The sequence below is a fragment of the Sminthopsis crassicaudata genome, chromosome 1 (assembly GCF_048593235.1).
Source record: "Sminthopsis crassicaudata isolate SCR6 chromosome 1, ASM4859323v1, whole genome shotgun sequence".
NCBI lineage: Eukaryota > Metazoa > Chordata > Mammalia > Dasyuromorphia > Dasyuridae > Sminthopsis > Sminthopsis crassicaudata.
The window spans coordinates 53,640,717-53,665,289 of record NC_133617.1 but is presented as its reverse complement, the minus strand read 5'-3'; the positions used below and the strand labels follow the sequence as shown (position 1 = coordinate 53,665,289).

At 43.1% G+C, this 24,573-nt stretch overlaps 2 protein-coding genes across 3 annotated transcripts in view; both read right to left on the bottom strand.

The window, feature by feature from the left end:
* The window catches only part of ADAT3 (adenosine deaminase tRNA specific 3), a 39,821-nt gene extending 16,798 nt beyond the window's left edge, over positions 1 to 23,023 (bottom strand). The window contains exon 1 of the mRNA XM_074303679.1: positions 22,934 to 23,023. The gene's annotated coding sequence lies outside the window, so the exon portion shown is untranslated. The remainder of the gene's footprint in view (positions 1 to 22,933) is intronic.
* SCAMP4 (secretory carrier membrane protein 4) overlaps positions 1 to 23,056 on the bottom strand; it is a 71,447-nt gene extending 48,391 nt beyond the window's left edge. The window contains exon 1 of one of the 2 annotated variants that reach the window (XM_074303694.1): positions 22,934 to 23,056. The gene's annotated coding sequence lies outside the window, so the exon portion shown is untranslated. Of the gene's footprint in view, positions 1 to 22,272; positions 22,363 to 22,933 lie in introns of those variants that run through there. The other variant, XM_074303702.1, reaches the window with a different exon arrangement.
* Between the last annotated feature and the right edge of the window lie 1,517 nt (positions 23,057 to 24,573).

Sequence of the window (24,573 nt, the reverse complement as noted above, 5' to 3'; positions counted from 1 at the left end):
GGGCTATCAAACTGTGCACACACTTTAATCCAGCAGTGCTACTGGGCCTGTATCCCAGAGAGCATAAAAAGGGAAAGGGACCCACATGTGCAAGAATGTTTGTGGCAGCCCTCTTTGTAGTGTAAAGAACTGGAAACTGAGCGGATGCTCAGTTGGAGAATGGCTGAATAAGTTATAGTATATGAATGTTATGGAATATTATTATTCTGCAAGAAATGACCAGCAGGGGGCAGCTACGTGGCACAGTGGACAGAGCACCAGCCCTGGAATCAGGAGGACCTGAGTTGAAATATGACCTCAGACACTTAACACTTCCTAGCTGTATATCCCTGGGCTAGTCAGTTAACCTGAATTGCCTCAGGAAAAAAAGAAAGAAAGAAAGAAACAATCAGCAGGATGATTTCAGAAAGGCCTGAAGAGGCTTACATGAACTGATGCTAAGTGAAGTGAGCAGGACCAAGAGGACACTGTACACAGTGCAATGATTAACTATGTCAGACTTAGCTCGTTTCGGCAATACAGAAATCCAATAGACTTGGGATGAAAAATGTCATCTGCATCCAGAGAGAGAACTATGGAAACTGCATGTGGATTGAAACAGTATTTTCATCTCTTTTTTTTGTCTGCTTGCTTTTTCTGTCGTTTTTTTTTAATTTCCTCTTTTGGTTTTTCTTGTACAACATGAGAAATATGGAAATACATTTAAAAGGAAGGTAAATGTTTAACTTATATCAGACTGCTTGCTGTCTTGGGGAGAAGGGAAGTAAGGGAGGGAGAAAAATATGGAACACAAAGTTTTACAAAAATGAATGTTGAAAACTATCTTTACATGTCTTTGGAAAAATAAAATGTTACTGAAAAAATGGATATTGATATAGAGAACTGACCCTAATTTATAAGAAACCGAACCATTCTCCAGTTGATAAATGGTCAAAGGATATGAACAGACAATTCTCAGATGAAGAAATTGAAACTATATCCACTCATATGAAAGAGTGTTCCAAATCACTATTGATCAGAGAAATGCAAATTAAGACCACTCTGAGATACCACTACACACCTGTCAGATTGGCTAAGATGACAGGAACAAATAATGATGAATGTTGGAGGGGATGTGGGAAAACTGGGACACTGATACATTGTTGGTGGAGTTGTGAAAGAATCCAGCCATTCTGGAGAGCAATCTGGAACTATGCCCAAAAAGTTATCAAACTGTGCATACCCTTTGACCCAGCAGTGTTACTACTGGGCTTATACCCCAAAGAAATACTAAAGAGCGGAAAGAGACATATATGTGCCAAAATGTTTGTGGCAGCTCTTTTTGTTGTAGCTAGAAACTGGAAGTTGAATGGATGTCCATCAGTTGGAGAATGGTTGGGTAAATTATGGTATATGAAGGTTATGGAATATTATTGTTCTGTAAGAAATGACCAGCAGGAGGAATACAGAGAGGCTTGGAGAGACTTACATCAACTGATGCTGAGTGAAATGAGCAGAACCAGAAGATCACTGTACACTTCAACAATAATACTGTATGAGGATGTATTCTGATGGAAGTGGAAATCTTCAACATAAAGAAAAGCCAACTCACTTCCAGTTGATCAATGATGGACAGAGGTAGCTACACCCAGAGAAGGAACACTGGGAAGTAAATGTAAATTGTTAGCACTAATAGCTGTCTGCCCAGGTTACATGTACCTTCGGAATCTAATGCTTATTGTGCAACAAGAAAATGGTATTTACACACATGTATTGTATCTAGGTTATATTGTAACACAAGTAAAATGTATGGGATTGCCTGTCATCGGGGGGAGGGAGTAGAGGGAGGGGGGATAATTTGGAAAAATGAATACAAGGGATAATATTATAAAAATATATAATAAAAAATGGATATTGAAAACTATCTTTACATGTTTTTAGAAAAAAAATACTGAAGAAAAAAAGAAATAAATACAATGCTCAATCTCCCAAATTGCTCTACTTCTCCTTCACTACATCTATATGTGAATACACTTACAAACTTCCAAATAGGAAATAGTATTGAGATGCAGGAAAGCCCCATCAAGAGGAAACAGGCCATTGATGAAGAGAGAAGACTCACAAGTATGGATGTAACTCAGGAAATAGATCCCCTTCAGCTTTATACCAGAGCACGAATGGGCATACTTTCTAAAGGGAGGAAAGACAGACCCTCTGCCCCTGGTACTGTGAGCACAGGCTTGAAGTATTGTTGGGTTAGAGCCCATTTCCTTTATGTAAAGCTCTAATTATTAGCTGCAATTTCTTCTACTGAGCTGACATCTGATCTGTGCAGCTCCATTGCTCTAATAAACACAGTTATCGTAGGTCCAAAACAACAGCCCCTCAAAAATCTGAGGGCATCAATCAAGTGGCCCAGCTTTCTTTTATCCAAGTTACATGGTCCCAGTTCCATCAACCCAAACCTCTTTTTGTCCCAAAAGGCTGGTTAGCAGTACTTTTTTTTTTTTTTTTCCCATAAACTGATTGACTTCCTAGCTGCCAAGGTTGCTGGGCTAAGTGACAAATGACTGGAATAGATGATTCATGGAAACATCTTTTTCAGCTGTAGGTTTCTCATATTCCAATTAGTCTGTGAAAACCTGGAAATATTCCAAACCAATACTCATTTACTGGAATGACAATAATCAACCCTGTAGAATGGATCAACTGTTTTTAGAACAAGGCACTATATTTAACACTAGATAAAAGGAATGATTATAGTTACTGAAATTCACAGCTCACCAAATACACATGTTGGAGACAATACATTTAGAGTTTCTACATTTAAATCATTATTTCCGTTCTTATTTCTAAGTGTGAACATCACTTCTCAAAATGGCTCTCCACCTCCCTTCTTTACACCAACTGATGTTGGAAGAGCAAAGGAGATACAAATACCTAAATGTTACTTGGAAAAGCAATGTCTTATAAATGTAAGAAATCATTGTTCCTATTAATTACAAACTAATGGTGTTCTCACCAATGGGGGTATTCCCTCTATCACGACCAACAAACCACACCCATCCATCCTGGGCGACACTTAAAAAGTCCATGTTCTCCCAGGCATCCTCCACAAAGTCTTAGCTCCATATCCTGCAGCACTTCTTCCACTACTTACATTCTATTTAATTCCATGGGTACCAGCAACTAGTTCTAGATTATCCCTGACTTTGGCTACAAAACAGCTGCTATTACTCTTAGAAAAGTAAATGTATTTATATGGACAGGTAGTAATGTTGTCTCTGAATGTGTGAGGTTCAAATTAAAGGATAAAACCCACAAATACTTGCTTAAGGAGTGGGGAGAGGGAAATAATTAGAATGCCCTCAGAGTACAGAAGATTGGAAAAATCTAGAAAGAAAAAGCTTATTTTTCAGTGGAAAAACAGTATAAAATACTTTTTCTTGTATACATAATTTCATATTTAACATTTCAGGGGTGGAAAAATACCACTGGTATTGAAACAAGTGCATAAAATCCCTTAGGACTTCCTGGCATAGCTTAGGCAACATTGATTTCCAGAGTTCTTTTCTGGGGTAACATCCTAATCTAAATAGTTTTGGTTCATCAAATAAAGTTCACAAAGCATGAATATCTGACAGTATTTTCTGAAGAGTACATGATTTTATTTGAAATGTGAAGGTATTGGATAGTTACATGACTGTTGTCTCTAATAGAAATATGTTGATACTAATGTCCAAAAGATCATCATGAGGATGCCTGACGCAGGCTCGAGTGTGGTCAAATCCTGGTTTGACTGGTCACTTCCACCTCAATGAGCTAAGGCAGGTCCGTTTCTTCATCTACAGAATGGCTAGCTCAGTGATTCCCACAGTCCCCTAGTCCCGGTCCTTGAAGTGATCTAGGTCCCTCCCTACTTCTACCTTCTTCTGACTGAATAAAAACCAGGCCTTACATGTCTGCACGTCATCCTTGGGGTCCCATGACTCAGAGCAATGGCTTCTGCAAACATGGCCTCCACAGCACAGCTCCCCTGTCAGCCCCCAGAGCCAACCAAGGGTGAGAGACCTTAGGAGATTCTGGGACAGGCTTTCAGAGTTGGGCCCACTCACAAGGTGATAAACTCATTTAGAGGTGTTTCTCTTTTGTTCTGTGAATGTCTACAACCAACTTCTTTGTGGCAGGGGAAAAAGTCCTCTCTAGTGTTATGTCCCATATCAGGTTGGGGCCTGGAACATCTAGGTAGTGGAGAGAGCCCTGGGCTCAACTCTAGCCTCCCGTAATTACCAGCTGTTCAGTTCTGACCAAATCACTTAACTCTCTCAGCCTGTTTCCTGAGCTATAAAGTGAAAGGTTAGCCATAAAGTCCCTCCTAGCTGTTAAGACTAAATAATATGATGACACCACATTGCCCATGAATCCTTGGAGAAATGGCCCGGCATATTTGAAAGCAAGGGAGATTGGCTGTACACTAAGATTCACAACTAAAAACCTACTAGAAACAATTCACAACTTTAGCAAAGTTGCAGGATACAAAATAAATCGACATAAATCATCAGCATTTTTATGTTACCAACAAAGTCCAGAAGCAAGTAATATAATGAGAAATTCCACTTAAAAGAACTGTAGATAATACAAACTATTTGGGAGTCTACCTTCCAAAACAAAGTCAAGAACTATTACACAATTACAAAACACTTTCCACACAAATAAAGTCAGATCTAGTCAACTGGAAAAATATCAAGTTCTCGCGGGTAAGCCTATCTGATATAATAAAAACGACAATACTATCTAAATTAATCTACTTATTCAGTGCCATGTCAATCAAACTCCCAAGAAATTATTTTACAGAGCTAGAAAAAAATAACAACAAAATATATTTGGAAGAACAAAAGGTCAAGAATTTCAAGGGAATTAGTGGAAAAAATGCAAATGAAGGTGGCCTAGTTGTACCAGACCTAAAATTATATTATAAAACAAGTCATCAAAACCATCTGGTACTGGCTAAGAAACAGAGTAATCAATCAGTGAAGTAGGTTAGATTAGTCAATTACTACAATAATCTAGTGTTTGATAAACTCAGAGACCCCAGCTTTTAGGATAAGGACTCACCGACAAAAATTGTTGGGAAAATTGGAAATCAGTATAGCAGAAACTAGGCATTGACACATGCCTAATATCATATACCAAGATAAGGTCAAAATGGGTTCATAATTTAGACATAAAAGAGTGATACTATAAGCAAATTAGAAGAAAAAAGAATAATTTACCTCTCAGATCTGTGGAGAAGGAAAGAATTTGTAGCCAAAGAAGAACTAGAGCACATTATGGAATGCAAAATGGATAATTTAATTATATCAAATTTAAAAGCTTTTGTACAAACAAAACTAATGCAGACAAAATTAGAAGGGAAGTAATAAACTGGGAAAACATTTTTACATGCAAAGGTTCTGAGAAGGGCCTCATTTCTAAAATATATAGAGAATTGACTCAAATTTATAAGAATTAAAGCTATTCTCCAATTGATAAATGATGAAAGGACAAGTACAGACAATTTTCAGATGAAGAAATTAAAACCATCATAGTCATGAAAAAAATGCTCTAAATCATTAATGATCAGAGAAATGCCAATTAAAACATCTCTGAGGTACCACTACAAACTTCTCAGATTGGCTAAGATGACAGAAAAAGAAAATGATGACTGTTGGAGGGGATGTAGGAAAACTGGGACACTAATACTTTATTGGTCGAGTTGTGAACTGATCCAGCCATTCTGGAGAGCCATTTGGAACTATGCTCAAAAAGTTATCAAACTGTGCATACTCTTTGATCCAGCAGTGCTACTATTGGGCTTATATCCCAAAGAGATTTTAAAGAAGGGAAAGGGACCTGTATGTGCCAGAATGTTTGTGTCAGCCCTCTTTGTAGTGGCCAGAAACTGGAAACTACGTGGATGCCCAAAAATTGGAGAATGGCTGACTAAATTGTGGTATATGAATGTTATGGAATATTATTGTTCAATATACTTTAACGTATTTAATGTATATTGGTCAACCTGCCATCTGGGGGAGGGGGTGGGGAGAAAGAGGGGAAAAACTGTAACAAAAGGTTTTGCAATTGTCAATGCTAAAAAATTACCCATGCATATATCTTGTAAATTAAAAGCTATAATAATTTAAAAAAGAAAAAAAAAAGAATATTATTGTTCAGTAAACCTCCAGGCTCACCAGCCAGGTGTTCCTCAACTCTCCTGCCCCACACAGCCAGCCAGTGATCATCTCTATGTCCAAAACAACTCTTGGGTCTGTGCCTCTCCTACATGGCCCAACGGCCGCTCTCTGTCAGGCCATCAGCCATCGCCAAGTCTTGCCTGCAATACCCCCACAACACGCCCCCCTCCCCATTTCAGCACCTCTTTTCTACATATCTAAACAGAAGCATTCTGTACTTGTTTCCCAGGCTAGACTGCAAGCACCTAGCACAGTACCTGACACCCAGAAGCCATACAGACAAAGTCCTGCTGGCAGAATGGCTTATTTGCTATATATGTTCACTAAGGATTAGACAAGGGCATGAGACAAAGGAGTTCACACATTGTTACAAGAAGTCCTGCAGGGGTAACTGGATGGCACAGTGGATGGGACAAAGACCCCAAGTTCAAATCTAGTCTCAGATACTTGATGATGGAGCAAGTCACTTAACTCGAATCACCTAACCAAAAACCAAACCAAAATCTTCAGGGCCAACTCTGGGTTGCTGAATAGGCAATCCTGCACAGGTCTGCTGCTCCCTTTACTCTCACCTCACCAAGATCCATGTTGGAAAAGATAAAAGGGGACCTTTTAGGCCTTGCAAGACACACTATCTTGCTCCATGGTCCCTATCCTCTTCCTAAACAAGGATCTTGACCTGACCATGATCTGATCACAACTAACCACTGACCCTTCGCCCTCTCCAACCACTCCAGGCACTGATGGGAATATGGTTGTCATCCATGCCCCCTTTAACCCCCGTGAAAATTCCAGAGGAGGCCTGAAAGCCAGAGTAAGGTCAGGGCTTTGCTGGGGGTTGGGAGGAGTTGCTTGATATGATTCCAGTATCTATCCCAGAGAAATGGATTAGGAGGAAAATAACAATTAGAATAAAAAGGACAAATATTCTGTAAGTAATTCAGATCTCTTAAGGAGGAGTCTATGAGCAACACTCTTGTGGCAATAATGCCAAGAGCTAGCGGCCCTGCTTTTGTTCACGGTCTCCTCCCAACAGGACAAGAGGAACTAACCACACCAGCTGTGCTGAGGGGCAAACCTCAAGCCTGTGATGACTTGTAGCAGCTGCTGACCATGGCTGTAGCAGCCAGAATAAGAAGAAAGGCCTCAGAAACCACATGAATGGCACTGCAGAACCCCAAACCTGCCGTCAAAGCACAAGCAAAGACATTAACAAGTCTTCAGTGTAAAGGGAGGAGGTTAAGGGGGGGGGCTCAGGACCCCAAAGTGTGGGTGAACAACTTTCAAATCTCCTCTTCCATGTGCTTTATCTTGGACCAAGGCAAACTTGAGTGAGTGTCCTGAGACCTCCCAATACCAGAAGGCTCTGTCCCCCTTTATGCTCAGGGACTCAGAAATTTTCCCGCTAGGACATACTTCATCACAGCCCTCTTGTGTCCACGGACAACAATGGCCCATACAATGAAGATTTAGTAAGCAGCTTCTTAATGCTTAAATCACGAGAGATTTGAGGGGGACTAAAAACAGGGGTGGAGAAAAGCACATCACCAAAGTCGAACACTTCCTTCAGTTACTCAGATCTTGAGAAGAGACTCACTGGCTTCACCAACCTGGCTGTCAAAAATGATCCAGCGCATAAAAAGGGTGAGGAAGCCTTGTTCCAAAGCTCTTCCTTAGCATATCCAGGAGGAACCCAGCTCAATGCCTTTGCTCTCCCCAACGTCCTCCTTATTTAGTGGGAAAGCGAGAGGCATCACAAGGTGCCCCATTACCAAGGGGCCGGTTCTGAGCAGCCTGCCTTTAGAATCTGCTGCACCCCCAATACTGGCTGGCTAAGCAGAGACCTAATTCTCCAAAGGAGGAGCATTATTACTCTACTGCAGGTGGAGTCTTAGTGTTGCAGCAGAAAGGGAAAGGTCAGGGCCAATGATGGGCAGAAGCCGGCCCCACTCAGCCTCTTTGGATCTGCAGGACAATCTCAAGTCCACCCTGCTTCATTTTAACAGCACTCAGTAAAGCCACCACAGCAGGTCCCACAGTACTCTATCTTACACTCAGTGATTTTTTTTTCTCTTTCTCTCTCTCTCTCTCTCTCTCTCCCTTCCTCCCTCCCCCTCCCTCTCTCTCTCTCTCTCTCTCTCTCTCTCTCTCTCTCTCTCTCTCTCTCTCTCTCTCTCTCTCTCTCTCTCCCCCCCCCCAAGGGGTTAAGGGACTTGCCCAGGGTCACACAGATAGGAAGTGTTAAGTGTCTGAAATTTGAACTCAGGTCCTCCTGAATTCAAGGCTGGTGCTCTATCCACTGCACCATCCAGCTGCCCAGATTATTTCTCTTTTAAAACAAGATATTTCTTTTTGGAGCTTGAATTGATTCAAGTAATTTGGAATCACTCTAAGAAAGTAACTAAAATGTCCACATACTGGTAGGGGAAAAAAAAAAAGATTCCATATACATCAGAATATGTAGAATGCCCTTTTGCTTCAGCCAAATCCTGGCAACAAAATAGATAAATAGAGAAGTATATATTTTTTTACTTTATTAAATTGGAATATTATTGCATCAAAGAATTGAAGAATATGAAAAAACAGAAAACTGAAAAGATTTCTTCATACAAAGATTATAATGTAAATGGAAAGAACCAACAATTCTAGACTGAACCCTGCCCAATGATAGTAACCAGGGCCCCAAAAGAGATACCTTCATTAGAGAGGTAGGAAATAGAATACTGCATATATATATATATATATATATATATATATATATATATATATATATATATATATATATCAGTTAATGAGTTTATTTTGAGGAGCTTTTTTTCTCTTTTTTATTCCATTACAAGGGATTGCTTGCTCTCTGGGCAGGAGAGGAAAAAGAAAATTTTGTAAGGTGATGCAAAAACTAAAATATATTAATTTAAAAATTTTAAAGATAAAATACGACATATTGTTACAACCACTTCAATGCCATCAATTAGCTTTATCTCCTCCCCCCGCCCCTTTTTGATTTTTCTTTTTAAAAAGTTCTATGTATAAGAGGCTTGGATTCAGGAGAACCTGTGAGTTCCAATGCAGCCTAAGACAACTGATACTAGCTGTGTGACCCTGAGCAACTCAATGCCAATTACCTTTAAAAACCCAAATCAAACTAAAAAATTCTTTGTTATAAGCGGGTAGCTCTGTGGGATGGGGGTAGAGGGAGAGATACAGAGGGAAATGGAGACAATGCAAAAAGAGATACCAATAAAAATCTAGTTTAAAAAAAAAAAAAGTCTTGGAAGACTATATTGCCATTTGTCCAAACTCCTCCATTTAGCTTTTAAAGCCCTTCCACAACATGGCCCCAACCTATCCTCCCATGTACTCTGGGACCGGCTAAACCAGCCTTTTCTGTTCCTCACACACACCACTCAATCTTCCTCCTCCACAGTTTTGCACCAGCTCTTGGGCCTGGAATTCACTCCCACCTCACCTCTGCATTTGAGGTGACAATCAGCCCCACCTTCCAAAGAAAGACTTTGCTGCTCCCTCAGCTACCAGTGCCTTCCACCCCAAAGTCTCTGTATTCAGGGATTGCATAGGTATCCTCTTCATATCTAATCTATATAGCTTTGTAACACCGCTGTTGTCTCTCATTAAAATTTAAACTCCATGTAAATAGGAATTATTTCACTGTATGTCTCTAATATATAGCAGAATGCCTGGTACCTGACTGATTTCCAGTATTCCCTAATCCTGCCATTCTTTTAAACATGTGGCCTTTCAAATGCACAATTAGGGATAAATTCTGCATAAGCAGCTAGGTACCACAATGAATAATCCTGCCCTCAGATGGCTCCTACCTGTATGATCCTGGGAAACTCAATTCATTATATTCTGCCTCAGTTTCCTCATCTGTAAATGGGGATGAAATATTCTCCCAGGGATACTGTGAAGATCAAATGTAGAGTATTTTATAAACCTTCACATATTTTTATAAATGTTATGATTGTTATTATTACTACTTCTACTTCTCCTTCTCAATAGTGTTGACTGTCATTATATCTAAAAAGTGTTTCCTTACATCAAGCCTAAATTCTCTTGCTATAAGAAAACACTAATAAATGTAATTACTTTGCAAACCTCTTTTGTTGTTCAATTATCAGCAGAAACTCTTCATGACCCCATTGGCCATGAATTGGGGTTTTCTTAGCAGGGATCATGCAGGCCTTTGCCATTTCCTTCTCCAGCTCATTTTACAGATGAGGAAATGGAGGCAAACAGGGTAAAGTGACTGGTTCAGGGTCACACAGCCAGTGAGTGTCTGGGACCACATTTGAACTCAAGTCTTCCTGACTTGGGTTCTCGTCCTGGGTCACCTAGTTGCCGAGCAGCAAATCTGTAAAACGTTCTACAAATGCCATTATTATTCGCTCTCCTTATGGAACCCCAAAGACAGCCTCTTTGCCACAGTATTTTGGGCCACAGCTTGTCAGCCTGGGTGGCTCCAAGGATATGTTGGCTGTCAGCTCCTTCTCCCTCCTCCCCCCCCCCAGTAAACATACTGGGCCCTAAAACCTCTAGAGAAAAGCCCAGCTGTTCTGTCCTCAAGCTGGTCCCCTTAAGCCAGAGCCACTCCTGGGGACAGGGCCTTTGCTTCTTCCTGGGGGATCCAGATGCCCAATGCTCTGATGGGCTTGGCAGGCTGATGAGTGCAGACCAGGCCATGGCTGTTAAAGCTCATGAGACTTTACTCCATTTTCGACTCTTCAACCACTGAGAACAAGACCCCCTTTACCAGCACCAGCACCAGCTCTTCCACACCCTCCAGCCCGGGGGTGCCTGTGGGACTCTCAGCCAGGCTCATGGGACAAATGCCCCACAGCCTGTCATGGGGCTCAGTCTTCTTGTGACGGCCCTGCTCTCCAGCCACTGGACTCCTCCGTAAAATGGGGCGAATGCCAACTGTCAGCAGAAAGGAGCTTTGCCAACACCCCCAGAAGGCCTTCCCCACCTTGTCCTGGAACCCTTGGGCAGTCAGTCTGATGAGGCCTATGGAGCCCTTCTCATGCTTTTAAATGCATGAAGTAAAAAACCATAGGATTACAAAGGAAATCAATTATACCAAAATAGGAACAAAAACATTAAAGCAAATTCAGGTTAGACACCTCTGAGCTCATGAGACTAGCTGTTTATAAAAATTAAAGGCTGTCTGGTGCCCTGGGAAAGGACAAGAGTCAAGAGTCAAGAGTCGAAAGATCTGGGAGTTTTGTCTTGCTGATTATGAGCAAGTAATTCATCAAGTCCCTGGGCCTGCGTTATTCCACCTTTTCAGTGGGAAAGGGACAGCAATGCTGCATTAGCTGACAGGGCTGTCTGCTAAGTATGAACAACCACTTATTTTAATTCAGTATCAGCACTACTGAACAATACAGTTGAATGTTGGTGGCTAACTGTTTAAGCTGAAGGAGGCAGAGGGGGAGACTGTCTTCAGTTCCCAGCTGCCTGGTCCAGCCCAGGAGCAGCTCCATGCTTCCACAAGTGCTGAGTCCCGGACTTGTCCCGAGGGCGGGCCCCTGCCTGGTCCTGGTGGCTGGGATTCCCAGAATGAGTGTGGGCAGCTGTCCTAGAGCAGGAAGGAGGGCCCCCGCCAGCTGTCAGCTCCCAGGCAAGTGGCAGGCAGATGCGAGCCCCGCCCTGCCCACTTACAGAGCACTGAGGGAAGGAATGCATAGAAACAAGACAGCCCAGGCCCTCGCTGAGTCCTTTGGTCCTCCTAGGAGGCAGCATGGAATTATGGACAGGGCACCGGATTCAATTCTACCCCAGTTATTTTTTAGTTATCTGGCCCTGGGCTCAGCTTCTTCATCTGTAAAGAGAGGAGATAGGACTCAAAGGGCTATAACATCCCTTCCAGCTCTAAACGTGATCCTAGAGTAGTCGAAAACAGTTTTCAATCACACAATCACTTCCGAGTCTCTCCGCCTGTCCTAATGTAACCAGGGCAGACACCTTAGTATTTTAGAATAATGTTAGAGATGACAAAGATCAGAAGGTGACAGCAAAGACAACGAGGGGCAACAGAAAGTGGCTTTTCCACTCTAGAAGGAAAAAGAGAAGGTCCAAGGCAGAGAGAGGCCGGCTGCTCAGGACAGATGGAACAACAGTGAGGATAACTAACGAGCAAGGGAAAGAAGGCAAGGAGGCTCAGTTCCTATTTTAGATCTGGTTTCTCTGTGGATAAGAATAAACCGTGGACTAGAGAAGACAGAATCAAAATGACTAGTAGGGAGTTGATAATCAAATAAGTGAGGAGGTCCTGTGACAGCCCCTTGCTACTGCTACTTATGTTGCATTTGAATCAGCCAGCCCCAGGTAAGCTGCATCCCTGGGCCCTGAAAGAATTGGTGGCTGTGATGGCTGAACTAGTGCCAGTGATCTCTGAAACAGGGAGGTATCCCTGGGATGCAGAAGGGCACAATTTTCCAAAAAATAGAAGAGAATGGAATTGTAAACCAGCAATCTTAAGCTTGATTTCCTGGCAAAATTCTAGAGTGTCTTATTAGAGAGAGAGTTGGCAAACATCCCATCTAAAAATAAAAAAAGGAAGCAAGGATCGAAAAGAGCCAGCACAGCTCTACTAAGAACAGGTCATGCTAGGCTTATTGTATTTCCTTTTTGATAGAGTTACTAAATTGGTAGCTCAGGGTAATGCTAGGTTACATGGTTGAGATTTTTAAAAAATAATAATAGTTTTTTTATTTTTCAAAATACGTATAAAGATAGTTTTCAGCAAAACCTTGTGTTCCAAATTTAAACATGTGCAATTCTTCTAAACATAGTTCCACATTTACCATACTGCACAGAAAAAAATCAGATCAAAAGGGAAAAAATGAGAAAGAAAAAAATAAACAAGCAAATAACAAGAAAGGTGACAATAATATGCTGTGATCCACATTCAGTCTCCATGACTCTTTCTGGATGCAATTGGCTCTCTCCATCACAAGTCTACTGAAATTGTCCTGAATCACCTCATTGTTGAAAAGAATCAAGTTTTATGGTTAAGAATTTAAGCAAAACATAAGCTAAAAGTCTTTTGTGCTATCTTAAAAAGAGGTGTGAGCCCAATGAGACAGAAGTTAGAATTCTAAACTGGCTATATTCAAAGAAAAATCATTTAATGGGTTCCCATCAACTTCAAAGCATGCTGGGGGAGGCTGAGCATTGAGGATCTGTGTTTGATTCAAGGATGTTCAATATTTTTATTAGTGATTTTCAGGGTTCTTCACCTAAGGTCAGTGCTTTTCTTCCCCCCCCAAGAAACCCCCCCAGTATTTTGATTACTGTTTCAATACAGCTGGTTCCTTTGTAATTTTTTTTGGGGGGGTATTTTATAAGCTTTGTTTTTGAAAGGGTCCTTAGGCTCACCAGACTGACTGTCAGGCCTAGGATAAGCCAAAGGTGAAGAACTCCTGCTCCAGGGACAAGCATGTCAAGTCTGCTGAAGACAGACCTAGCAGGTAGGGAACCTGGCTGATGACCACGATGGCCTGGGCAGGTTGGAATAAGAAGCTAGATTGAATCAGACGAAATTTCACAAGGACACATGTAAAGCTTCAGAGAGAAAACTGACTACACAGATATAGTATAGGAGGGTCAGAGAGCAGTTTGTTAGACAGAGACCTGGAGGTCTGGGGGGCTGGCAGCCACGGAGGCCATATTGGGCTGCCTTGAGATAACGCTTCCCCTGTCTTATGCATGGGTTGGACTAAGTGGTGGACTCTAGGCACTGGGGGGGAGGGGAGGTAGCCAGAAGAGCAGCTAGGATGGAGAAGGGGGCTGAACCCACACCATGGAAGAAATGCTTGAAGCTTAGAATGGAGTAGAGAACACTCAGGGAGACTCTGACAGCTGCCAGCAAGCATTTCCAACAGGGTCCTGTGGACGTGGGATTACTCAGACTTGTGTTGCGTGAGCTCACGAGGAGTTAGGGAGAAAAGTTGTAAAGAGGCAAAATTCAGTTGGATGTTGAGAAAAAATTTCCAATTATAGGACAGAGCAGTGGAGGGCAGTGAGAGGCAGCATGTGGCCTCTCACTGGGAGAGGCCCAACAGAGGCTGAATAACGCCTACAGGGAGAGAGAGAGGAGAAGGAATTTTTTTTTTTCAGGAAGGGGCTGGATGAGGCCCTTCCATCTCTGAAATGCTGTACTTCCTATGAGAAAGCTGGCCTCAAGTCAGCAAAGACTGGAAATCTGACCCCCTGAGTGAAGCTCTATGTCTATTATAAGTTATATCACAGTATGTGTCTGTGAGCCCTCATCATACTTAATCACTTTGGGGGAAAAATGCCCCGATTACAAATACATTTGATAAAAAACCAGTACTGGTTCCCAAAATTCAGCTATTAATTTGTAGATCTTAAATCACCATATTTGAGTCTTACTCCATTCTCTCCTATATTTAAATGGGGGAGACACTGAGATTAGATAAGGCAGGCTATCTGCCCTAATGAATCAGAGTCTAAATACAGAAAGAAGACACAAACTTAGTTCTGGTCTAAATAGATTTAATCAGGATTTGACTTAATTGGTATCATGGGCTCTACCATCTCCCTCCCCAAAAGCAACACTCTAAGATCATAAAAGTTTTTTACATTGTTTTCTTTTTTTTCCCTAGTTATACATGTACATTAATTTTTTAATACACATTTCTTAATGAGTCATGTTGGCATAAAAAAGTCAGAACAAAAGGAAAAAACCACGAGAAAGGAAAAAAAGGGAAATATTTTAACTTTTTTTTATTGTCTAAGATTATAAATTGCAGGACAGCTGCTAGTCTGCCATGGGGGGATGGGTTTCCTGACAGGTGCAGTGACTTGCCCAGAATCACACACAGCCAGCATGTGCCTGAGGCAGAACTTAAGCTGACCCAGGCCCCAACTCCTTCCACTATACCATGCTGCCTCTCCACAAGCATCGTTACACTGCAGCATTACACTTGTGAATTCTACAAGAGGTTGAATTCAATTCAAGAAACACTAAGCACCTACTATGTGCCTTTCACTCTTTCCCTGTGTTGAGTGCAAAACAAAGTTCCTGCTCTCTAGATGCTCTAGGAGGCTGGTGTTATGGGCCAGAACTTGAAACAAGGTGCCAATTCAGTGAAATTGATAGAGACATAGATTATTTAGCATGGTATTTAACAGTTCTCTTGTTCAGTACATGTACTTAGTACTTACTCTAGTTCCACAAGATTCACACCTTTAAGAGACCATATATAAGCTAGGAGCCAGGATTCAGTCGGGGAGATTCAGAAGCCAGAGCTCAAGCTCCCGGAACCAAAAAAGCTAATGGGGCCACAAGAAAGGAGACAAGACTTTGAAGGAGACAATAAAGGATTTGGACTTTAACCCCTGGCTACATTTGGGGTGATTATTCTAAACTGAAACTAAGGCTGCCTCCAGAGACCCCAAGAAAACCCAAGAAGCAAACATTACATTTTAGAGAAGAATATTACAGGCTGGAGTGGGGTTGGGATGGGTGGTGGCCACAAAGCAGGAGATATTGAGGGGAAACACTATCACGGCCTAGGGGAGTCAGGGGTGGTGGGGGCTTCTGAGTTGGGTTTTACAGACCAGGAAGGAAAGTGACAGATGGTAGCTTGGGGACCAACAGGACTAAAGCCCAAAGAGGGCATTTGAGGAAGAGCCTGGCTGGTGGGTCTCCAGTGCCGGAGACAAGGAGGGAAGACTATAAGATCAGGCCAGAAAGGGAGGTAGGACCCTGTTAGGATTCTTACAAGGTGCTAAGTCACTGGAATGGATATAATTATATAATGGTTCAGTATGATTGATCTGATCCTACAAGGAGATGCTATAGGCCAGAATTTGAGACAAGGTACTTATGTACTTAATTCACACCTTTAAAGGAATCAGCACATTAGACTTCATACCTTCAGAGAGCATATAAAAGAACAAGCTCACTCTCTGAGAGAAGATTCAGAACCAGGATTCAGTGGGGAAATTCACAAGTCTAAAGGAAAAGCCTGCTCATGGACTTCGAGGAGATTCAGAACTAAGATTGACTTCTGGGAGATTCACAAGGCAGAAATCCACAATCCCACACTCTTGGAGGTGGAGTCTGATTCATTTTAACTTCCACAGTTGTGCTAGTTGGAGACATTCGGACAAGAACTCTCGGGACCCAGAGAGAGAGGAAGGCCTCCAGAAAACTAGCAGAGCCCCAAGTGAAGGACATAAGATTTTGGAAGAGACAATAAAGGAGTTGGATTTTAACTCCTGGCTGAATTTTGGGATTACTGAACTGAACTGAAGCCAAGGCTGCCTTCAGAAGCTTCCCAAGAAAACATTATAATCTAGAGAAAAGAGAACATTACAGGACCCTATTGTGGAGGACCCCACAGGGAAGGGAGGAGCTTGAACTCAATGTCAGTGCTTACTGACTTACTGAGTGCCTACTGGGTAAGCACACGAGGCTTCCATCTCTGATGCAACACAACTCAGCGAGGTACAACACATTTTCCCAATGAATAAACTTCTAACTCTTTACAGAATCTCTCAAGAGCTAAGAGGGTCCTAAGAGCTGGCATCTAGTGCTCTCTACAGTCCCTTTCTGATCAAAAATGCTATTTTAAAACAAGTTTGACCTATTCCTAAAAAGTAAGAGACCCCTGCACATCACCAGTGGTCACTGTGCCCTCTTTGAAAACCTTCAGTGACAACTTCCTGTTTGAAGAAGCAAGCTGGAAGCAGCTGAGACAATCCCTCCCTCTTGGCAAAGGTGAGGGATGCTGAGCAGGGACCACTGCAGGTGCTATCAGCCACAACGGATGAACTCACTGGTTTTGTTGAGCTGATTTTTCTCCCTTTTTATTTTCAATCGTTATTACTAAATAAAGATAGCTCAATCAGTAGAGGGGCAGATTCAGAAATGAATGTAAAAAGAAAAGGAGAGAGAAAAGAATAAGCATTTAAGTGCCTACTATGTACCAACCACTTGCTAAGTACTTTACAAATAGCTCACTTGTTGCTCACAACTCTCTAAAATAGGTGCTGTTATGATTCCTATTTTACAGGTTAAGAAACTGAGGCAAAGAGGGTCAAACATCTAATAAGTGAATGAGGCTGGAAACAAATAGGGTTTGAGGCTCAACACTTTTTTTTTTTTTAATTAAAGCTTTTTATTTACAAAACATATGCATGGGTAATTTTTCAACATTAACCCTTGCAAAACTTTCTGTTCCAAATTTTTCCCTCTCCCCACCTCCTCCCCTAGATGGCAGGTAGTCCAATACATGTTAAATATGTTAAATCCAATATATGCATACACATTTATACAGCTATCTTGCTGCATAATAAAAAATTGGATCTAGAAAGAAAAAAAAAAACCTGAAAAGGAAAACAAAATGCAAGCAAACATCAACAGAAAGCCTGAAAATGCTATGTTGTGGTCCACACTCAGTTCCCACAGACCTCTCTATGGGTGTATATGGCTTTCTTCATTACTGAACAACTGGAACTGTCAACATTTTCTCTATGGAGCTACCCACCAATCTCAAAACCAAACAACCCCCCCCCCGCCCCCCAAAAATGAATAAAAATATGAATAAAAATAAGACTTTTTTAAAAGAAAAGAAAAACCACCTTCAATAAAAGAAATTGGGAGGAGTACAGAATCACAGGATTGGGAGCTGGAAAGGAATCTCCAATCTTTCCATTTAAGAGACAAGGGAATGCAGACCTAGAAAGGTTACCGGAGCAGGTCACCATTCAGATTCAGCAACACATCCAACAAAGTAGCTCATTTTGTTACAGAAGGACTCTTTAATTATTAGGCTATTTGACCTCTCCCAAGTGGTGCTAGAAGTGAAGAGTGTTTCTTTTTTTTTCCCCTGAGGCTGGGGTTAAGTGACTTGCCCAGGGTCATACAGCTAGGAAGTATTAAGTGTCTGAGACCAGATTTGAACTCCTGAATTCAGGGCTGGTGCTCTATCCACTGCGCCACCTAGCTGCCCCCATGAAGAGTGTTTCTACTATCTCTACTTAGAAAGATGTTAAAAATTAAGATGAGCTAATTAAGTGCTTCTGATTCTCCTCTCACTATTGGGTCTGGAAAAGCCTACCTGTGGACTGAAAACCCCCAAGTTGGGGTATATCACTTCCAAACTTTGTAAACTAATGAAAACACCAGAACGACTTCATTGCTTTAATTCATCCAGCTTGCTAGGAAACACAGCAAAAAGGATGCTGGACTTGAGTCCCAAAGACCCAAGTTTGAATCCCATCTCAGTCCTTCACCAGCCTCAGTTTCTGCATCTTATAATACAAGCATCATAACAGCACCCACCTCAAAGGGTGTTCGTTGGGATCAAATGTGATGAAATTTGCAAAGTACTCTACAAGTCTTAAAGTATCATATAAATGTTAGCTATTATTATATTTTGATAGTGATCTCTATAATCTATACTACCTACAATATTTTTTCCTGATTTTTTTTTTCCAGTGCAGAAACTCTTTCACCAGGACAATGAATCTATAACTTCTAGGCCTCTTTAAAGTCTTCCTAACTCCAGTCTTCCACCCACCCTTCTACCCAGCCTCAGAAATGGTAAAACTGGCTATTGCTACTTGTGCAAGGAACAAGGGCTTGGTCTGAAATCCAAGTTTCTCTTTAACTGATGGGAAAAGATAGAATACCATCTACTCCCTACCACATGATTTTCCTGGTACACAAAAGCAGCTCTAGCCTCCATGAAAGCAGCCACTGTATCCAACTCAAAACACAAAAACACCCTTATTTGTCTTCAGCAGAATGTTAATTTCTTACCTCAGCTTAAAATAAAAATAAACATACATTATAAGAGACATAAGAGGTCTCCTGAATCAGTTTCCTGCAGGTAAGTAGAAAAATAATGGGGGCTTAAAAAGTGCAGTGCTCCCCCTTTTTCCCCTTTCCTTTCAGGCTCCCTTTCCTCTTTATCTAAATATCCATCTACAGAAAGTTTCTACTAGCCTAGGGTTCAAGTCTGGTCCAAGGCCCAAAGACCCAGTGACCTGGAAGCAAACATCCAAGCTAAAAAGGCCTAGACAACTCAAAGCTGAAGAACCAAGACCATCTAGATGGACAAATTTGCCCACAGAAATCAGGGCCCCAACAAGAAAAAGAATATAACCAGCATCTTTATTCTGACAAATATGTTTGCACGTGTTTTGCTCTCTCCCAAGAAATAATCTAAAGATTATTAAAGTCCCATGTGACTCCCAGTTCACTTTGCATTAGGCCACACGGCCTGAGAAAACTCACCTTCAGGGGGTGGAAACAGCAGCCTCCTTCTTCCCCACCCTAGGCCTTATGTAAATGACGGGCTTGGCCTGGATGTCCCTTAAATTACAAATGATTCTGCCTCCCACCCTACGGAAGAAACATCTTCTAAAGCTATGGAGGAAAGGGTTTTTTTCCTCCACTGGAAGCTCACCAGTGACAGTGAACTCACTGCCTAGTAATGCAAATGAAACGTTCCATTTCACTGCTCTTCCTTGTATCTTACCAATACCAATTAGGCAAATACAATATGGTGAATCTATGCCGAAGAAGAGACCAAATTAAGTCCCAGCTCCCATCCTCATAAAGCCCATAGTTAACATGGGGAGAGGGAGGTAAGAATAACATACATACTTATATATCAACTGATCTGTGATCTCATCAATGTGGTTCTCCTTCCCATTCACACACCTGGCTATCCTGGGATTCTTGCCCATAAACTCCAGCCCAATATCTTGGGATCTTTCCTCTAGATTGGGGATTCATAACCTTTTATGTGTCAGCCTGGTTAAGTCTATGGGCTTTTTGGAATTGTGTTTTTAAAGGCATAAAACAAAATTAACAGAATTAAAAAGGAAACCAATTATATTCAAAGTTAACAAAATATTAAAAAAAAAAAAATTCCCAGACCAAAGTTTCCGGACCACAAGCTCTGAGTCTTTTTTAAATTTGTGGGTACTGGTGCTCCAGAAGTTTGGGGCATCCAGCCAATCTTATGCCTTTCTAGTATTTTCATAATGGGAGCATCTCCTTTGTTCCAACATAAACGTGACAATCAGGAAGGCTACACAGATAAAACCTTTCACAACAACCCCCTCACTTTTTATAGTTTACAATGGTCTACAAACTTCTCAATAGCATCAAGAAACAGTGCAGCCAGAGGGTTCTGATGAGAGCCCTCTCCTCTACTTTACTTTGGGAGCTGCAGCCTCCACCTTTCTACCTCCTTTCCACCAAGTCTCATCCCATTGGAAAGTAAGCTACTGAAAGGCAGGAAATGTCTGGTTTTTATTGCTCTCCCCAGGATTTCAGCTTTATCTAAATATCCATCTATAGAAAGTTTTTACTAGCCTTGGGTTCAAGTCTGGTCCAAGGCACAAAGACCCAGTGACCTGGAAGCAAGCATCCAAGCTAAAAAGGCCTAGACACCTCAAAGCTGAAGAAGCAAGGCCATCTGGATGGGCAAGTCTGCCCACAGAAATCAGGGCCCAAACGAGAAAAAGTTTTCACTTTACAGATGAAGAAACATACTTTGCACCATTTATCCCCTATAAGCTGGAATACACTCCCTCATCTTCAGCTTCCCTGCCTTCCTGCCCCATCTTCTCCAGAGACCTTGTCACCCCTCCCCCCATCTGCTGCTACAGCCTTCCCTTCTGCAATGGTTTTTCTGCATTTTGTACAGTTCCCATTTTACATAATTTTGCATAACACAAATTTGACTTTAAATAAAAAATTCTACATTCCAACCCAACCCACCCATATTAGCTTTACTGTACAGTACTGTCTCCCCTCCACCCCAAAACACTGGTGTTCGAAGTCCTTGTACTGCCAACAACAAAAAAGAAAAAACAACAAAACCTTCCAGTGAAAGTAGAATTACAAGAGCCCACAGCTGTGGGGGGGATGGCTGCGGGGTCCAGAAAGATGACCTTGGCAGTCTGCCCGCCCACTGGGCCCCGTCTCCATCCCGGGTCAGTCCGTAGTACTGTAGGGGTCTGTCCCCTGCTGTCTAAGTCCACATCCCGCCTCTGAGCGTGTTTCTTCCTCTAGCTTCAGGCCAGGCCTCAATTAGCACAAGTTCCTCCTCCTGCTCCAGACTGTTCCAGGCCCCCAGCAAAGAATCATGCACTGACTCCTTCCCCCTTTAAGGGGCTGCACCCCCTCCTCCCTCCTCCTCTCCATTTCCCAGTTTGCTGGCAAATCCATACTAAAAATCATTTTACACAGAGTCTCCTCACACAACAGGCTGTCTGCACCCAATTGTATAAAAGCCGGCAGTGGATAGCGCACTCGGCTTGGAGTCAGGAAGACTCATTTTTTTTCCTGAGTTCAAATCCAGCCTCAGACACTTGCCACTAGCTGTCTGCCTCTGGGCAAGTCACTTATGCTGGTTTGCCTCAGTTTCCTCATCTGTCAACTGAACCAGGAAATGGCAAACACATCAGTACCTCCACCAAGAAAATCCCAAACGGGGTCTCAAAGACACCGAGACACCTATGAGGACGGAGGTTCTACTTATGATGAAAAATGTCCGCCCCCAGAGAACCTGCGCATGGTGTCTAAGTACAGACCGAAGTACACTTTTTTTCTTTATTTTTCTTGAAGTTTTTTTGGTCTCACCTTTTCTTTGGCAACGACTATTATGGAAATGTTTTGCATAACTTTACAAGCATAGCCTCTAGCGAATTGCTTGGCTTCTCCACGAGGGGGTAGGGAGTTTTGGGAGTTTTAAAAATGTTAAAATGACTAAATACAATTTGAATAAACAAGGACCACAGGAATGCGCGCTTCTTTAGGGCGTTTCTAGTGCTCGGCCCAACAGCTCAGCGAGCACAGGTTTGACTGATTGTCTAAGATAATATATTAAAATATACAAAAACAATGGTACAATAATTCACAATCCTTCGTAAATGCTTTTTCTTTCATTCATTCACGGTTCTAACGAGATAAGGGCATCTCAAGTCAGTCCAAACACCACCTGAACGGGACTTCCGACTCCGGGGAGGCGGAAGTGCTCACCTGCAGCTGTCATGGGAGAGATGGGGGGAGATCAGCAAACAGGGGCTCGGCCGGGGGGAGAGAAATTTTCAGAGACACCAAGAGGGAAGAGTGCAATAGCTCCTTCCCAAGGAAATGCCTCCTCTCAAGCTCCAGAATCCCACCGGCAGCGCAGCCCCCGGAGCGCAGCCCAACCCCCGACCACGTGTGCGCCCAGCCGGCCACCCGGCTCCGGAAGGAGTTTCACCTTTTCTTTCGGCCTTTCTGCCCCTCCTCCCCTCCCCACCCTTCCCCACCCCCTTTCTCTCCTCCACTCCTTCTTTTCTTTTTTTCCTCCCCTCCCCCTCTTCATCCCAGATCCATTCCCTGCTTCCTCCCTTCTCCCTCTTTCCTTCTTCCCTCCCTTTTCCTTTTTCCTCTTCCCTTCCCCTTCTTCCTCTCCAACCTCCGTTCCCCTTCTCCCTCTCTCCCTCGGTCCGTCTCTCCCTCTCCCCCTCTTCCCCTCTCCCCTCCAGCCCCTCCCTTCTCTCCCAGGACCCTCCAGGCTGGGACCCAGGCCCAGGCCCAGGAGGGGCCAAGCTATAAGGCAGAGGGGGCGTGGCCCGCCGCAGCCCAACCTCGCGGCTGCACTGAACCTACGTCCCCCCACCGCCCGCCGGACAGAGCTTTTCCTCGACCTTACCTGAGCGCAGCCGGAGCACAGAGCTTCCTTCGAGGCTTAGCAACAGGCAGTAAGCTCGCCGGCTGCCTGTTCTCCTTCTCTCCCCCCCCCCCCACCTCGAGCTCTCTTCTCCGAGGCCGCGGGGCACGACGGGAATCGTAGTTTCGCGGGACCAGATGTGGACCTACGGAGGCCGTCCCGGACTACAACTTCCAGGTGCCCTAGCTGAGTCCCCGCCCCCTCAGGCGGTTCTTTGCTCTCGTGACGGGGGCGTGGCGTTTCTGGAAGGCGGTTAAGGGGCCGTCGAGGGAGGGGAGGATGGTGGGGTGGAGTTCCTGGGGTGCGTGGCGGTCTGCCTCCTCGTGGTCTCTCGGACGAGGGACTGGTCCATTCCTTTCCCGAAAGTCATCCTTCCTGCCTTTGAATCCCTCCAGTGGATGGGGAGCTTATTACCTATCAAGAAATGCTGTTCCATTCCTTTCAGCACTGTTCATGAAGGGACTACTTTTTTTCTAAACTGTATGTTCTAGGCGCTTGGTATTAGTATTAGTCTGCAAGCCTTTATTGAGGACTACTATGTGTCAGGTGCTGTGCTAAGCACTGGGGATACAAAAATCAACACACCCACCGAACACGTGCCTTCCAGGAGGGAGGACATAAAAAAATAGAGATGTGTAAGATACACAAAGCAGACCTCTTAACCTTAGAGGTACTTCCTTTAGTAACAGGACTAAGTCGGTAAGGCAAGAAATATTAAGCACCTACTATGTGCCGCGATTTAGTCTAAGCTGCAAAAGAGGCAAAAAAAAGTAGTCTCTGACACCAAAGAACCCAGTCCAATGAGGGAAACAAATTCAGACCGACCTGGTACAGAATAAATGAGTATAGAGGAAGACACCGGAAGTGGGACGGTTTAGGAAAAGGCCTCCTGGAGAAAGTGTAATTTTAGGCAGAGCCTGAGGATGGAGAGCTTTCCTCGCATGGGGAGAGCCGGAGAGAATCAAGACCGGGTGGAATATCCAGGAGGACAGTGTCACTGCACACAAGAGAACATCCATGGTGGGAGGTGCAAGAAGACTGGAAAGCTAGAGCTGGGTTACGGAAACTTTGCATTTGATCGATGAAGTGACAGTACATGATGGTATCTTTGCCTTAGAAGAATCACTTGGGGCTGACTGGGGAGAGACTCAGCCAAGCAGCCCCACCAGCAGGTTATTGCAGGGATCCAGGGGTTTGGTGATGAGCGGCTACACCAGAGCAGGCGCGGAGTACATCGTATTTCAGAAGTGATGCAGATGTGAAATTGACAGGCCCTAGCAACCGCTTGCAGTGAGCTGGTCCAGTAGATACTGAGCCCCAAGTCAGAAAAACTCATCTTCTCAGACACTTATTGGCGGTGTTATTTGGGCAAGTCACTTAAACGTCTGTGCCTCAGTTTCCCACCTGTCAAATGAGCTGGAGAAAAAATTTAGTAAACCACTTTACTAAGAAGACCCCAAATGGGGTAACCAAGTGTTAGACACCATTGAACAACAGCAAACACCAGCTTGGCTTTGAGGGGTGGGAGTGTGAGAGAAAGGGAGACACCACTAGTGTCTGAGAACACATTTGAACTCTTGACCAGACCTTCTGACTCCAGGCCCACTGCTCTATGCACTAGG